At 38.4% G+C, this 16,201-nt stretch overlaps 1 protein-coding gene across 1 annotated transcript in view; it reads right to left on the bottom strand.

The window, feature by feature from the left end:
• The window catches only part of SDCCAG8 (SHH signaling and ciliogenesis regulator SDCCAG8), a 92,725-nt gene that overhangs the window by 45,443 nt on the left and 31,081 nt on the right, over positions 1 to 16,201 (bottom strand). The gene's annotated exons all lie outside the window — the stretch shown is intronic.

Genomic DNA, 16,201 nt, shown 5'->3' with positions numbered 1-16,201 from the left:
GCTATGGTAAGAAACACACCCTTCTTCATCAGTTTGACATTTTCAGAAATGTATCAAGGTAATCATATACAGGTATAATAAAAAACAAAAATTAATCGCCAACAATAGATTTTGCAAAGACTGCAAGGACATAAGCAGGTCATAAGCAGTCTTATGATAATATTCTGGGTGGCTCTGGATAGGGTTGCCAGATTTCAAAAAGTGAAAATCCAGACTCAAAAGTTGCCCAGGCACTGTTATTGATGGTCAAATTCCGGCTGAATACACAATAAAAACAAAAAAACAATACCCCCTCTCACAAACACAAACACATTTAAAAGGACATAGAATGTTAATCAGTCAAAGGCGTGGCTGAAGAGAAACATTATCACCTGGCACCTAAAGATCCGTAATGAAGGTGCCAGGCAAGCCTCCCTACAGAGAGCATTCCACAAACAGGGATCCACCACAAAAAGGCCCATTCTCATGCTGCGACCCTCCAGACCTCTACGTTAAACAGCATAGAGGATAAAATTGAACCCTGAGAAACCCCACATTGAAGGCTCCACAGGGCCGAACAGCACTCCCCAAGCATCAGCCTCTGGAAACAACCATTCAACTAGGACCGGAACCATCACCAAGTGGTGCCACCCACCCCTAACTTGGACAGCTAGTCCAGAAGGATACCATGTTGATGGTATTGAAAGCTGCTGAGAGGTCAAGGAGAATTTATAGGGACACATTTTCCTTGCCTACCAACAGAGGTCATCGTACTGGGTAACTAAAACTGCCTAAACACCAAATGAAATGGATTTGGAAAATCAGTTTCCTCCAAAATTGCTTGGATCTGATCCCCGGCTCTCATCTCCCTTCTGCCCATTTGGAATTTCAAAGAAAAGAGGGGAAAGTGAGGCATTCAGGATTAGGTTACTCCTTTCTTTTTCTAAAAAGCAGCAGCTGCTACACATCAACCAGCTACAGAAGAGGAGGAGAGGTGGGTGGGTTGGTGCAAGCCCAGGGGAAAGCTGAGGTTGATTCCGCCATGATAAACTGCAGTTGGTTGCTACCATTACATTTGCTACCATTACATTTGGTACTTAATCAGGTGTAAGCACCTGATTCTTGCAAGGGTGAGATGCAGAGTGCACACACACCCATAAATAGGCAAAATGGAGTTGCAATGCATCAGATCAACTCTGGAGCAGCACTCCACAGATTCTGGCAAAAATTTCTCCCCCATTACTATAAGGCAAATACAGCTAAGAGTGGTACTATTTCTTTGAAACAGCAGTGCTGCTGCTCCAAAGGCTGATGGTGTGGGGCAGCTCTCTTTCGGGAACACAGGGCAGGCTAGAATAAGCCAGTTCTTCATCTCTAATCTTGAATCTTTCTCTGTTTTGTCCACTGATAGGGAAAGCTGCTCCATTCTTTGAGATTGTAGTATCTATCAAGGTACGTTATCTATTAAAGATGGTATCCATTACAGGTAAAATAGATTATAAAGGTAGTCAAGTATATGCTCTTTCATTAAGAATGTATTGTGTCTATCTGACCCAGGCATAGGCAAACTCCGGCCCTCCAGATGTTTGGGACTACAATTACCATCATCCCTAGCTAACAGGACCAGTGGTCAGGGATGATGGGAATTGCAGTCCCAAACAACTGGAGGGCCGGAATTTGCCTATGCCTGATCTGACCCAATTCCCATGACCAATGCAGGTGATCATCTTCATGGAGGCTGCCTATTTGAAGGTTACAGAAGCTGTTTTGAAAACTTAAATATATTTCTGCAAAGTAAATGTTAATGGAGGGGGAAATTATCAATATTGCATTTGTAACTACAAAATCAGTTACATTCCTGATCTGCAAGCATAGTTTATTCATGCCTGTGTGTAAATAAGGAAAGATTCACAGAAGCCCTGATTCTATAAACATATTAAACTTGTAACACGTCTGATAAGCTTTCCATTCAGGGGGCACACAATGTTCCATAACACAATTACCAAAAGAGACAGGCAAGCATGAGAATTTGTGCAATGCTGTGAAAATGGCAAAATCCCCTAGCTGCCAGTCCACAAGTGGCCACAATCTAAGCATAATCTAAGCAGGGAACGTTCCTGCTGACAGGAGTGAACTCTGGATTTTTAAACGCATCCTAAGTTTTTATAACTTGGCAATACTAGCTTCAGGAACAGAATTCTGAACAAAAAAATTAAACATGTCCCCCCTCTACTATAGCATGTTTTAGTTTCTTCAATATGGCACAAAATTTGCTAGTTATATGCTACCAGCATATGATATTGGCCCATGTGTGTTTTCAGTGTTGCCCTCGGCGTAGACCCCATCTATCTACCCCATTCCCACAACTATTTTCTAAAACAAATGTCTAGGCAGTATTACTATACACAAGTGAGTTCTGAACTATGTGTCAGGGTCTATTCAGAACTTCCTTAGTGAAAACTACATAAAAAAGGTAGGCAAGATTTCCAGAGAACCTATACATTAATGCTAGCACAAGGGGATTTCCCCTCCTACCCCAGCTCTATTCCCACATATGGGGTGGGGTGGTTATTGGTTGTGGGGATGATTAGGGAGGCTGGAGATGATATATTATTTAATGATATCCTTCCTAACTTGCGCTAGCAAGTTCCATATCCTAGCAGAGTTCCAAACATCCCCCCTTTTAAATTACACAGTGATCAGCTTGTTGATCTGAGCCTCACTACTTAAGATTCTTGGTAAGATCCCCTTTAACGAGAATCCAATTAAACTTAATATAAAAGTAGTTTACTCACAGATTCATTCAGGTTCACAGATAGATCCCTGAAGGCAGGATTAAGTTAAAAAGGTAAAGGTAAAGGTACCCCGACCATTAGGTCCAGTCGCAGACGACTCTGGAGTTGCACGTTCATCTCGTTCTATAAGCCGAGTGAGCCGGCGTTTGTCCGCAGACAGCTTCCGGGTCATGTTGCCAGCATGACTAAGCTGCTTCTGGCGAAACCAGAGCAGCGCACGGAAACACGCACATTTACCTTCTGTCGGAGGGGTACCTATTTATCTACTTGCACTTGGCGTGCTTTTGAATTGATATGTGGGCAGGAGCTGGGACCAAACAACGGGAGGTCACCCCGTTGCGGAGATTCAAACTGCCGACCTTCCAATTGGCAAGCCCTAGGCTCTGTGGTTTAGACCACAGCGCCACCCACGTCTCTGTAGGCTTAGGTTACATAACTATATATCTACATGAACTGTCCCATAAAGGAATTAGTCCCAAGTGACTACGACTTAGGAGTCACTTCTCCTAACACACAGGAACAGAAAAATGGAGAACACACACTGATCAGAACATGGAGGACATGTGCTCCTCCGTTGTTGGAACAACAGAACAAACACTCTTCAAGTCACATGTAGTGGAAGTCTGTCCCAGCTCAGAATGAAACAGGAAGTCTTCTCCTGAGTGGTAGAAAACACCCCCTAACATGTCCACTGTAGGAATGTTGACTTGACTGCAGTTTTACATCCCACATTGGTTTGTGTGCGTGGGAGAATGTTTCTTGTTTTTCTTATGTATTTTGTGTTTTTATCTTGCATTTTTATGTTGTGAGCTGCCCTGAGATATGCAAATGAAGGGTAGTATACAAATTCATTTTTTAAAAAAAAGTTTCCCAGAGGTAGGGGATGTGCAGTGGGAGGGAAAGGCAGAACATTCCATTGCACATGGACAAATCTTTGCACTGATGGAACATTCACCTTAGCACTACACTGAATAAACATGGAAGGCATAACATGTGGGCGCAGTTTCTTTTGAGAGACAGAAGCAACTGAGAAAGGGAAAATGGAGCTGCCATGGCAGTTGGAGCCAGTACAGTACTGATCCTACAAGAGCAGACCTAAGTTAGCCTTGCCCAATTAATTTCAGTGGGTCTACCCTGAGTAAGACAAACATTGGATGCAACCCCTGTTGAGAGCAGCAAGAACAGAAGGAAACATCTATAAAAAGAGAGGACAGCCTGTAGCATAATGGTATGAGTATGGCCATCAATGTGCCCGAGTTTTTCCTGTGAGAGGATTTCTTGAGTGACAGTAAAGATTGCAGTTGGAGAGGGATGTAGTATATACATTGTGCAACAAATTCTTACTTGATAAGTGCTAGCTTAAAATTTATTGGTTGATTTGTAAGCTCTTTTGTGAGATATCACTCTGTATATTTTATATCAGATTTTTTAAAAAATACACAGATACTGTGTTGAAAAAGAAAAAACACTGCCTATATATATTTGCTTTCCTCCTTTAAGTTAATCTTAGTGATAAGCAGGAAAGGATCAAACACTAGTATATTAGGGGGAAGTGTCAGTTTATATAAATATACATCCTTATTACTTGATGCAACACACAAATGTACTAAATACTTGGGAGACAGTTCCAGAGTTAAAAATGCTGTGTAAGATCTACATCAGGGTGACTTCCTGGCCCAGTGCTACATGAGAAGATACCCCAGAACCTACAGAAAACATGCTTAGAAGCCTATGGATGTTCTCTTGTCTAGTGCTGAGGAATCTCAGACAGCTGGAAAGGAAATTTATTTGCCTGACCAACATGAATACTGGGATTTGCTACGAGTGTGCCCTCTTGCCTCTGCAGCTTTAATCCCAGCTTTTACCTCCCATATCACGATGAAATGAGAGGACATTCTCTCATTTTTCAAGATACCTGCTGGATTAAAAGCAGTCTCTTGAATGCTGCAAAGCACCCCATGGGATACTGCTTTTGATACAGCAGGCAAACTATGAGAAAGCAGGATACTTTCCCAGATTCAACATGGCACCGCATTGAAAGTGAGTTCAATGTTTCACTAAGTTCACGTTTTACCACATGAAAACTATTTACTGCTTCATTGTAAATAAGCGGTTTACAAAAATAATAATAATGAGCGGATATCTCAGAAGCCTCTGTAGTATGTCAATAAAGCATTTGCAGGTGGGGTGCTGGGAGAAGAGCCCAGGCAAAGGGTAGCAGTATTAGGCTTCACTCCCTAATAGCCACAGTCTCTTATCACAGGAAGCTAGGGCAGGAGCTGGAAACGGGTGGTAGGCCACCAGCATTTCCATGCATAAATGTCTCAAAATGCCCAGGAATCATGTAGTCTCCCACCTTTTGAAATATGAAAATGTTTGATGATTTACTCTGTGTGCTAGATTCAAACGTTAGAACTGCATTTCTACCAGCAAGACACACAAAAAACCACCTCTCTGTCTAGAACACTGGGCTATTTATTAACTCAATAATTATGTAAACACTTTGTTGAATCTGAAGATGACTCATCTTGGTTTCCTTATCTGAAATGCATTGTTAAAAATTGCAGTAATACAGGAGTTACTTTTTAGTTTGATGCATTCGGGATCAGCGAGACTTTTTTAACAGTAAGCAGAAAAGCTCATCGCAGAAGTGTTTTTACCAAATTTCAAGATGCTGCAGAATTTTTCATAATATACTAAGGCACAGCTTGCCAATGTGGCACACATGGGCACATAGGTGGCTACAAAGGCATTTACAGGCACCTATATGGTTCCCTCTCCCTGCAGAAATTAGACTTGACAGAAGCATTCTATTATAACCACTATAATAGGTTGTGGTGTGTGCTTGGTTGAAGTGTGTCCACAACAGCTCCTCTGGTTTGCAAATGTGCCCATAGGCCCAACACGGCGCAATCCAACCTCCCTCCTATAGAACTCCACTGAGCCATTTTCTGTTTCTCCCCATTCTTCAAACCTTTTCTGGTGCATGTGCACTGCATCATGCTCTTGGAGTCCCATAAGTACAACCAGTGACTCCATTCCTTCCCAGCAATACAGGTACGGACCACAGATGGACAACCTGTGGGTATAACCTTTGAGAGGCACAGGTAAGATCTACATATGGAATATGTGATGGGCCAACATATTTTATTTCATAAAGTTTATATACCACTTGATTGTAAAACAACAATCACCATCTCAAAGCAGTTTACGAAAAGAGTGAAACAAATTATCGGCAAAAAGTTTTAAACAGCTATAATAATAATAATAATAATAATAATAATAATAATAATAATAATAGTTGTTGTTGTTGTTGTTGTTGTTGTTGTTGTTAATTGCCTGTGCGCGCTCCAGTTGGAGAACAGCCTTTACCAAAAGTGTCATGGGCTTTGAAGATACTTGAACTCAGGACACAAGGGAGAAATGTGCTAAGAGGAAGGCACGCTTGGCAAATCCACACCGTGATCAACTCCTGCCTGGAAACCAATGCCACCACTGTGGAAGGACGTGTGGATCCAGAACTGGCCTCCACAGTCACTTACGGACTCATTGTTAAAACCGTGTTTATGGAAGACAATCTTACTCAGTTACAAGTTATCGCCAAAGATGATGATGATGATGATAATGATATTTATAGCACGTCCTTCTGTCAGGGTTTTCCCAGCTACTCAGATTTATATCAGTTATAAGCTGACATATTAAAACATATGTATATATTCGCTGCATCTGGGTATCTAGGTAGCTAAACAAAAATGTTTTTAGCAGGCACAGTGAATGAGCTTGCATGATGACAATAGGCAGGGAGTTCCAAACGGTAGGATTGATATCTTACAAATGTGGAATGAGTATTATGTCGCACCTGGAACAGAGCCACTCTGGCAATAATCCAAGCACTTCCACACGCATGCCTCCAGCAGAAGGCCATAGGAGAGAAAAAGACTCCATGGAGAGTCTTATCAACCTCTGCTTTTCCCAACCTGACTGGTACATTCTGGTAAAACCAGTGTCCGGTCCAGAACTAGAGCACTCTGTTCAATAGCTGCATTACTAAGGATGCTTCTAGATGGGTGAGCTCGTAGCACAAGTGAAATTGTAACTGACATTTTATGACCCTATTTTAAAATCGCTTTTCCAGCCTTTTCTTCTTCTTTATGGAACAGGGATATAGCGCTATACTGCCATAATGCTGTGGTATTATGGTGCTTTGATGCTATAATTCATTAAAAAATTATAACCAGTAAGGCATTTTAGGGACAATTAAAAGATTTTTAAAACAAAAATTGGGTCATAAAATTAGCACTCACCACAAATGTTATAACAGGGAAGGGCCACAGCACATCTGCTTTGAATGCAAATGGTTCCAGGTTCAATCCCTGGCATCCTCAGGTAGAGTTGGGAAAGAACCCTGCCTAAACCATAGAGAGTTGTGGACAGTAAGTGTAAATAGTACTGGGCTAGATGGACCAATGATCTGACTTAATGTAAGGCAGCTTCCTATGAATGTGCACTGAGCAATGATAGGGCAAGAAACGAAAGCATTATTTTTATTTTAAAAAAAAGTGGAAGAGTGGTCACCTGTGGGGATTGTATTACTCTTCTGAAAAAAAAGGACTTTCTACAGTCTGAGAAAAGATGGAAGAATCACAGGGAAAATACAGCAATGAACAGATGATGGCATCATGTGGATCACGTGGATGTCTTATAAAAAGTGAGTGAATGAAGGATGGCAATTCTGCGCTAAACTTACAACGGAGGCTATCTGTACTATAGGAACATACAAATGTGTCAAAGATCATTAGTCATAAAGAATGTCAAAAGGAAGAGCAATGAGTAGCACTAATTTAAAAAGCGATGTTATTCATTTATATAATTTTGTGGGAGAAAACAGATATGCATTGGGCAGCAATACCCATTGCCATATAAAAAGTACAGATGAATACATATGTAATTATGGTAGTTTAGAACAGTAGTATATTATGAACCTTTTAAAGAAGCTAATGTTCCTATGATAATTCTTTTAAAATAATAATTGTTTATAAATTTTTGAAAAAATTACGTTTATTCTTGGAATTATATGTATACTGAAAATGTTTTGTTACTAAGTATTTAATTCTTTATTTTAAAAATTAAGCATTTATACTAATCTATGGCAGAACAGATGTAGAAAAATCAATAAAAGTCCTAAGGAAGACACACATAACTTAGTTATGACTTTTTACAAATAGTTATTGAAATAGAAGTGGACACACAACCCTGCTCAACTGAACACCAGATGTGGGCATTATTTCTGCTACAGAGGAAGGTCACAATCCAGCACATAGTGACTGAGCAACTCAGCCAGATATTGGAGTTTTATACTTTGTCTTAAGAGTTAAACAGCAGGTCTTCAGATGTTCATCCTAACGGGAGAGTATTTAAAAAGGTGTAAGCTGACCTCGAATGTCATAAGAAAATTAGAGGTTCCATCATATCTCACACATTAACACGCCCTTCTACAAGGCTTGAGCAACAATTAACATATGCAAAAATGCACAATAATATACAAATATTTCACAAAAGAAAATATTTGAGGAGGTTTTTTTCTCATTTTTTCCTCAAAATGTAGTATTTTCTCACAAAAGGGATAAAAAAATATGGAGATTACACTGTAGTTAATACTCAAGTCTTATCTTGCTATCATCTTGATTTGGCTTGCCTGAACTACAACATTTTCCTAATCATAACTTTTGTGTGTTAACATTACAAAAAATTGACAGACAAAGCAATATCCTTGTCAATTTAAAAAGTGTTTTAAACTCTTTATGTTATTGAGAGCAATGGATGAATGGATTTTAATAGCAACTTTCCAACTAAACTCACAATTACTGTCATTACGCTAAGTGCTTGATATCCCACTGTGCAGTTTTGCTGTCTGCTTTTTACCTTCTTCCATGCACACTTTTAGCCACTGATTGTGCAGCCTTTCAGTGTTTTCTGCCTTTTCCTTTAAATAAACTGGCTCTGGCTCCTTCCATCTGGTTCCCCTTCCGTCAGCAACCCTGCACCTGTTCACACCTCCTCTCCTGTTGGATTCCACTGAACATTTCCTCCTCTGCCAGGGCTATTCTGGCACTCGCAACCTTTCTGTCATTCAATCCATCTGTCAGAAGTGAACTTTGTTTACCGCAAGCTTCTGCTTTCTTCTTCAAGATGCAAAGCCCCTCAAGGTCATTGTCAAAAGAACTGTCGGCATAGATTTAATCCCTAGCAAAAGACAAAGCTGGACAGTTATCCATTTGTGAAAATTCCTTTTTCAGTGTGGAGAAGACAAAAGAGAAGTAAAATAAGAAGATACTTAATGGCCATTTAAAAATCCTGCAAAATAATAATAATAATTTCCCCCTTTCTGTAAAACCTTGCACAGTGTACTTTACCTATTTAGCAACTATGCAATAGAGAAAAGGGAAAATCATGACAAAAAGAGTACAGAAAAGCAGAAATAAAATACACCTTGTTTAAGTTAAGGCAAAAATGAGATGGAAACTTATGAACAAAATTACATAATTAAGGATAAAAAAGAACAGAGGAATGAACTCATTCACACAGAAATTATTAGTGTGTAATATTTTGTGTTACAATATTACATTAGAACTAAATAACAGCTATAGTTAGGTTAGTAACTAACCTGGTCACGTTTAAAAAAACAGCAGTGATATTTTTTCTTTTAAAAATGTTACTCATTTGGTCCGTGTGAGTATCCAGATTGCTATTCAAGTACTTTCTGCAAGTTAACAGAAAGAGCCGTGCAGCTACTTTGAGACATTTCATATTGTTCCCAGATCTATTATGCAGAGCTATTCAGGCATGCATCTGCTTTTCATAAATTGGTTCCGATAGCCACATACCATTGAATTATTAACCAGCCTCTTAAACTGTTTTACTTATCTGGAAAAATAAACACCTTACAAACTGTTGTTCTGAGCGATATCCAAATTACAAGGTAGCTTTCTTTACCATGGAGAAAAATGTGTCAGAAAGTTAGCAGAAACACCATTCCACTTTGTAGTTGTTTTAAAAATGCTATCCAACACTATAAACAAAATATCTAGTCTCAGCCTTTCCCTGAACAGCAACAATATAATATAATCTCTTTAAATGCCATAAATGGATCCTCAAAAAGCTTTAAACATTATTTACACAAATAAAAAGAAAAATAGCCATTCAATTCGGGATCTGATTCTTAATGTATCATGCATACTTCTTGTCTTTACAATAATATGCCCCTTGGGTTTTAAATTACCCTAGTAGAAGACCAAGGGAATAAGAAGGTTCAAACTTTTCCAGAAAGGTTTACTATATAGTGTCCTATCCTCTTACCTACACACCTAATTGCTTTTAGAGCTTCTTACAAGTTACGCTCTGCTGGCAACATGGAATAGCCATAGTCAGGACAAGAAGCCATATACCAGCTGCACTGCTGCAAAATGCTCACAGACTGCAGGAACGAGGCAGGCAGGACTCAGAGTAGTGGGACAGTTGATGTGGCAATCATGCTGCCATGGATAAAATGCATCTATTGAGCAGGGAAGAAGTTTGCTCCCTGTCATAATCAAATAGACCAGGGACGGAAGAGAGTTAGCAGTTGGGAAAGATATAAGGAACTGCTCGTTTGAGGTTTTTCTGATCCTCATCTTTATTTCTATGCCATGTTAGGGCTGGATCCAGGGTAAAGTAATAAAGCATCTTCTTTTACAAATTCCTTTAGCATATAGGAGACTATAAAAGGCTTATTTATTTATTTAAAAACATGATTATAACAATGTCAGTGATCCAGCTTTCAAATAAATAACATTCATTTAAAGTCTTGAAGAATCAATCTCTTTCAGTCTAGTAGTTTACAGTTCCCCAGGAAAGAAATTAATGGCCCTCGCATAGAAAGAATGTAAATGTGTCTTTTAATTATAGTGGCACCAGTTGCTCTTATGCAGCACAATAGATAGATAGATAGATAGATAGATAGATAGATAGATAGTATTTTAAATTTGCACCACAAGGTTGCATTTACGTTTTCACCATATTTTGTAAAGGTAAACGTATCTGCCACATAAAATACATGCTGGAAGCCCCAACGACTAAATAATATATTTTTATAATGTCAAAACTTTGAAATACAATAGACATGCTCTTAAAAGCATTTTATAATTAAAAAATGTTGAGTAACCTTCTCCCATGTGAACAAATTGGGGGGGGGAATAATAATAGGATGTCACTCACAAATATTTACTGTAATAAATATAGATAACAGGCATCTTTCAACAACCGATGGGCATGTGCATTAGTTTTCCCTAACCAGACCAGTATTAGTATAAATTTTGCAAATGAACTGCTCTAGATGCATTTATAAATCCTTCTCATTTTAGAGGGGAAATGAATCAGGCTATAAAATCTCCTATCCCCCTTCAAGTATTAAAAAACAATCTAAAGATATAGCAACATAGTCACAATATGGCTAGTTGTAAGAATTTAAAGCTTATTTCTTTCCCAATTAATACTTAAACAATGGCTTTGGAAACACTGATTTCAAATTTTATATTTTTTACACGAACAAGAATTATAAAATAGAAGATAACAAGGTAGTAGCTAACTGACAGTTTATAAAGTACAATGTAGTAATGATTACTACAGGCACTGCCAGAAAACAAGAGAGCCGATTTTTTCCAAATCATTTGATATCTGTCATCATAAAGCAACGTATGGGCTAAATGATGGCAGGTAAATATCTCCTTCCATAATAATGCAAAGCAGCTAATTTATTTACATCTCTATAACTAAATTAACACGTTACACTATTTTAGGCAGTCAAGGGAATGGGTAAGTTTCCCAACCAGATTTGCGCAGTTTGAAAACAATAGAGGATTATTAATTGTTCCAACCCCTTTTTATAAAATTACCTGAAGCAAGACCTTCTTTTCAGTTGTGGAAATATTTGTGGTTTGTACAGCTGCAGGACAAAGAACCAAGATATTTTCACAGAATAGCTCTGGGAAACAGAATGCTTGCAAGATTCAGTTAAAGAGAACAAATGGCAACTTTCAAATCTACCGGAGTCATTTACTAATAGGCTGCTATATCAAATAAGTCTAATTTTCCCCGACAGCCCCAAATTAGATATATTGCAGAAACTGATGCACAAATAGCATATGGCTCTGTTATACCACCTATTTCAAATCCCTGTAATGTTTCTTCCCCTCCCCTCTCAAAATGAATAATTGAGCCAAGCCATAAACCTTCTGCAAAGAGAAAAATACAGAAGTTGAAAAACAGAAGTAGGAGCCACAATTTTCTTTGTTCAACAAAGAGATATATAATGCACATCTATTGATTTTTGTTCAAAGTGTTTTTATCATTTATCCTGGGTCACTTAGTTATGGTAAGCATCCTTTGTATCGGCTCACTTTCTTCAGTAGCATTTAAATTAATTTTAATACACAATTCTCCCCCCACTTTTTTTGGCCTCACTATTTCAACATTTCTTCTCCACAAGTCAACCAGTCACCCTGACTACTACTGAATGGTGGCTGGGCAACATAAAGATGTATGTCATGATTAAAAGTTAATAGTGATTATTATGCAGAGAAGGCAAAATCTGGTGCCCCCTTATTAAAGGGCATTGAGAAAAATATTACAAACTGTATTTATTTCAGTATAGCTCCTAATCCTAACGCGTCCCACATGTATCGATGACACCAATGTGTGATCTGAATTAACACAAATTGCTTTCACTTTATTTCAAATAAACACACTTTTAAAGGAAAATGAGCAAAATGTACTGATCATGGGTTATAAGCCTTGCAATATGCTTCTAACTCCAAAGGAATGTAAGTATGCTATATATATATAGCAAACACTTTCATGAATTCCTAATGTCAATTCATCACTGGCTTTATGCATTCCCTATGTTGCAAAATTTTCAGATAAACTGCCCAGTTAACAAAAGTTTTTCTGTGCCTTCTGCAGGAAAAAGGCATTGCAAGGTCTTCTATCAGACCAATGGGCACACCACTGTAAACATCATGGAACTCTGCAGCTATCCTGCAGTTTCCCTCTCTGTGGTCAGTCTTCCCAGCTGCCCTATCTGTTACTGTCTGATTAGTTCTGCTAAGGAGCCCCTCCCCTGCCAGCTTTCAGTGCCATCTGTTCTACACAAGATGGCTGCTGCCCAGCAACCTAACACTGCCCTCCTACCTGGCACCCGGCTACCATCCTTACCCCAAAGTGCTAACACAGGTTCTCACTGCTGGCAGAGTCAGGATTTCATTACTACTACTTTGACAAGTGCAGGGTTGTTTGTAATTTCTCTTTTATCCTGATTTTGATTGTACAACCACCTCCCACTGATTCAGTTTGCTTCAGTTTTGTTGCTCACAGATTTTACTCTCCACATTAATCTCCCTCTGGCATGTTACTGCATCTGTTCCCTTTTTTATTATTAATTTTCAAATTCCCACCATTTTTTGACAAAAAGGAGGTAATCTACACTCTGCTTCTGCCCATTTCATTTTCTTTAATTTGGAAGATAAGTATGAAAGCATGCCAAAGAAGTTAATTCTCCGTTAACAGTTTATTTCCTGGCATCCCAATGCCTTTGTATATGAAAAACAGATAGGAATAAATGTTGACTGAACTACAAGCAATCCTAAATTTAATGAAAAATAAACATATAAAACAGACACTAAGGAGTTTATTAAGCATGTTATCTTATTTCAGGATTTTATACTTCTTCTCAATTATAAGTTTCCAGGTAATCTTTTTGAAATTACATATTTTAAAAAATTAAGAATCATTCTTGTGCCAAGTATATTTTTCCATTGATATGTGCTATTATGGATTCTAGTTTTAACGGTGAGTATTCATTTGATATTTTGTCAGTAATGCAATCTAGACTGCTACAATTTTTCACATCAATTATATACTGTAAATAGGAGTGAACCTCTCATATGCCAGTATATTTTTTAAGAACCCCATAAAATTCTGCTTCTCTATAGCAGACAATATTTAGAAGTACAGCAGTAGTTATTAAGTACCTAGAATATTTATGAGTGGCAGTGAAGAGAAATTTCTTTTGAAAACCAGTAGTGTGTACATATTAGGAACACACATACATTCATTATTCTAGCAAAGCATGCTGCCAACATCATAACCAAAACAGCAAAACCTAAGAAACTGTTATGTTGCAAGAACCTGGGAAACAGAATGACAGGTTAAATTTATGTGCCTTATTTATTATACAGGGACTTCAATTAATGCCAATGAAGCCATTGAAAGTGTGCTAGAGGCTACTTGAAGCACTGATAAACAGTAGGTATTTGAAGCTAAAATGGATGCAGTGTTGCTAATCGCTTTTGTATGTCCTTCAAAACCACTGTCTTGAAAAATGTGATTTTCAAATGATTTTTCTGCTTTTCAGTCATGGATTAACGTTCAGCTCTTCTGCTGAAATGTAAACCCTATGAACTATTACTGGCAAAGTTATATGGAATAATTTGACACTTCAACTGTTCAAACTGGCCACAATCCTCATGGAGCTTCTTAGGCACAAGCTCTGCAGAAATGAATCTGCGTTGTATAAAACCATCAACATGTGCTTGTAAAACTCTCATTAGGAGTTCTCAATACCTTGTACCCACCATTTCAGTAAATGTCAAAAGCTGCAAAATGGTCTGAAAATCAATAGGTAGGTTTTCAAGCCCATTAAGACTAACAGTATGCATTTGAACCTCTGTCCTAGGCACAAACTAGGAAGACATATGAGTAGACCATAAACTGACTACAGGAAACATTAGACATCATGTTCTGAAGTTCCTTGTGTACATGGAAAAATAAGAAAAAGTTGTTCTAATTAATTATTATTATTATTATTATTATTATTATTATTTATTATTATTATTTATACCCCGCCCATCTGGCTGGGTTTCCCCCACCACTCTGGGCGGCTTCCAGCAAATACCAAAATACATTAAAATATCACAGATTAAAAACTTCCCTAAACAGGGCTGCCTTTAGGTGTTTTCTAAATGTCAGGTAGTTGTTTATCTCCTTGACCTCCGATGGAAGGGCGTTCCACAGGGCGGGTGCCACTACCGGAAAGGCCCTCTGTCTGGTTCCCTGTAGCTTTGCTTCTCGCAGTGAGGGAACCGTCAGAAGGCCCTCGGCGCTGGATCTCAGTGTCCGGGCTAAACGATGGGGGTGGAGATGCTCCTTCAGGTATACAGGAACAAGGCCGTTTAGGGCTTTAAAGGTCAGCACCAACACTTTGAATTGTGCTTGGAAACGTAATTAATATACATGGTTATTTTTAAAAATTAATTGCCTTTTGAGGCAGGCTTCCCCAGTCAAAGCATTCCATTAATTGTGGCACGTCAACTGAGAAAGCCTTAACCAAATACTATAGGATTTCACTTTCCAAAAAGTAAGAGAGCAAAGACAGGGACTTGGACATTTATGATTCTGTAAATAATAGCACCTTGGAATCGGTCCCAGTGCGGTTAAAAAAAAATTCTTTTAACTGCTTCCTGCAAACTATCCTGCTAGGACATGGAGAAAACAGGGATAAACTACTTCCAAACCATTTACAAGAGCAGCTCCAAACTGATGGTGTTATGGTAATCTATGTAAGAACCAGAGTATGGATGACTGCAAGCAAGACCAAAGCATTGAGCTAGGCACCTACACTTCAGTGTTAGTTGAAGGGGTGGGGAACTGTCTGGAGTATCTAGAGCAAGTAATAATCCAAATGATCTGTAGAACAGTGGTGAATTTTACTCTTAATAAAAAATAAATAGCCAACGAACACTATCCCCCCCCCCAAACTGGCATCCGTTCAGCCAATCACCCATCTCACTTTTCCAGTTCATTAGAACAGTTGGATGGTATTGATAGCTTTCTCTCAACCAATTATATTTAGAACTGTTTACACAACAGAATTATTAACTGGATTGAGGAATAAAAGATGCAAGCATGTATCAAATGATCAAGAATTTTTAAAGATAAAGGTCTAGAGAATGCCTTCTGAGCCCAAATCAAGGCAGCAGTAAAGTGACCTATGCAGCCCTTAATGTTGTGCTCTGTCAAGCAAGCTCTGTCCACCTCCACTCCATGTCTCCCTGCCTCCTTCAGGTTTGATCAAGAGCACACTTTCAAGTTAACCATCTGCACAACTAACAAAGACTGCAAGGGCATGTACAAAGCCAGTTTCGGAAATGATCTATTTTATTTATTTAATAAAATTATGAATCACTTCATATTGGGGGGGAAATAAAAGCGATGTTCAACAAGATTTCTATAAAAAACAAAAGGCAATATTAAGAACATATAAAAACAATATAAAATTATATTCTGCAGTCAGCATGGCTGTAATCACCCCTCTGGGAAGGTCTGTCTGAATAAAA

The sequence above is a fragment of the Zootoca vivipara genome, chromosome 3, assembly GCF_963506605.1.
Source record: "Zootoca vivipara chromosome 3, rZooViv1.1, whole genome shotgun sequence".
In the NCBI taxonomy this organism is placed as follows: Eukaryota; Metazoa; Chordata; class Lepidosauria; order Squamata; family Lacertidae; genus Zootoca; species Zootoca vivipara.
Note: the sequence above shows the minus strand (reverse complement) of the source record. Positions and strands in the feature narration are given on the sequence as shown.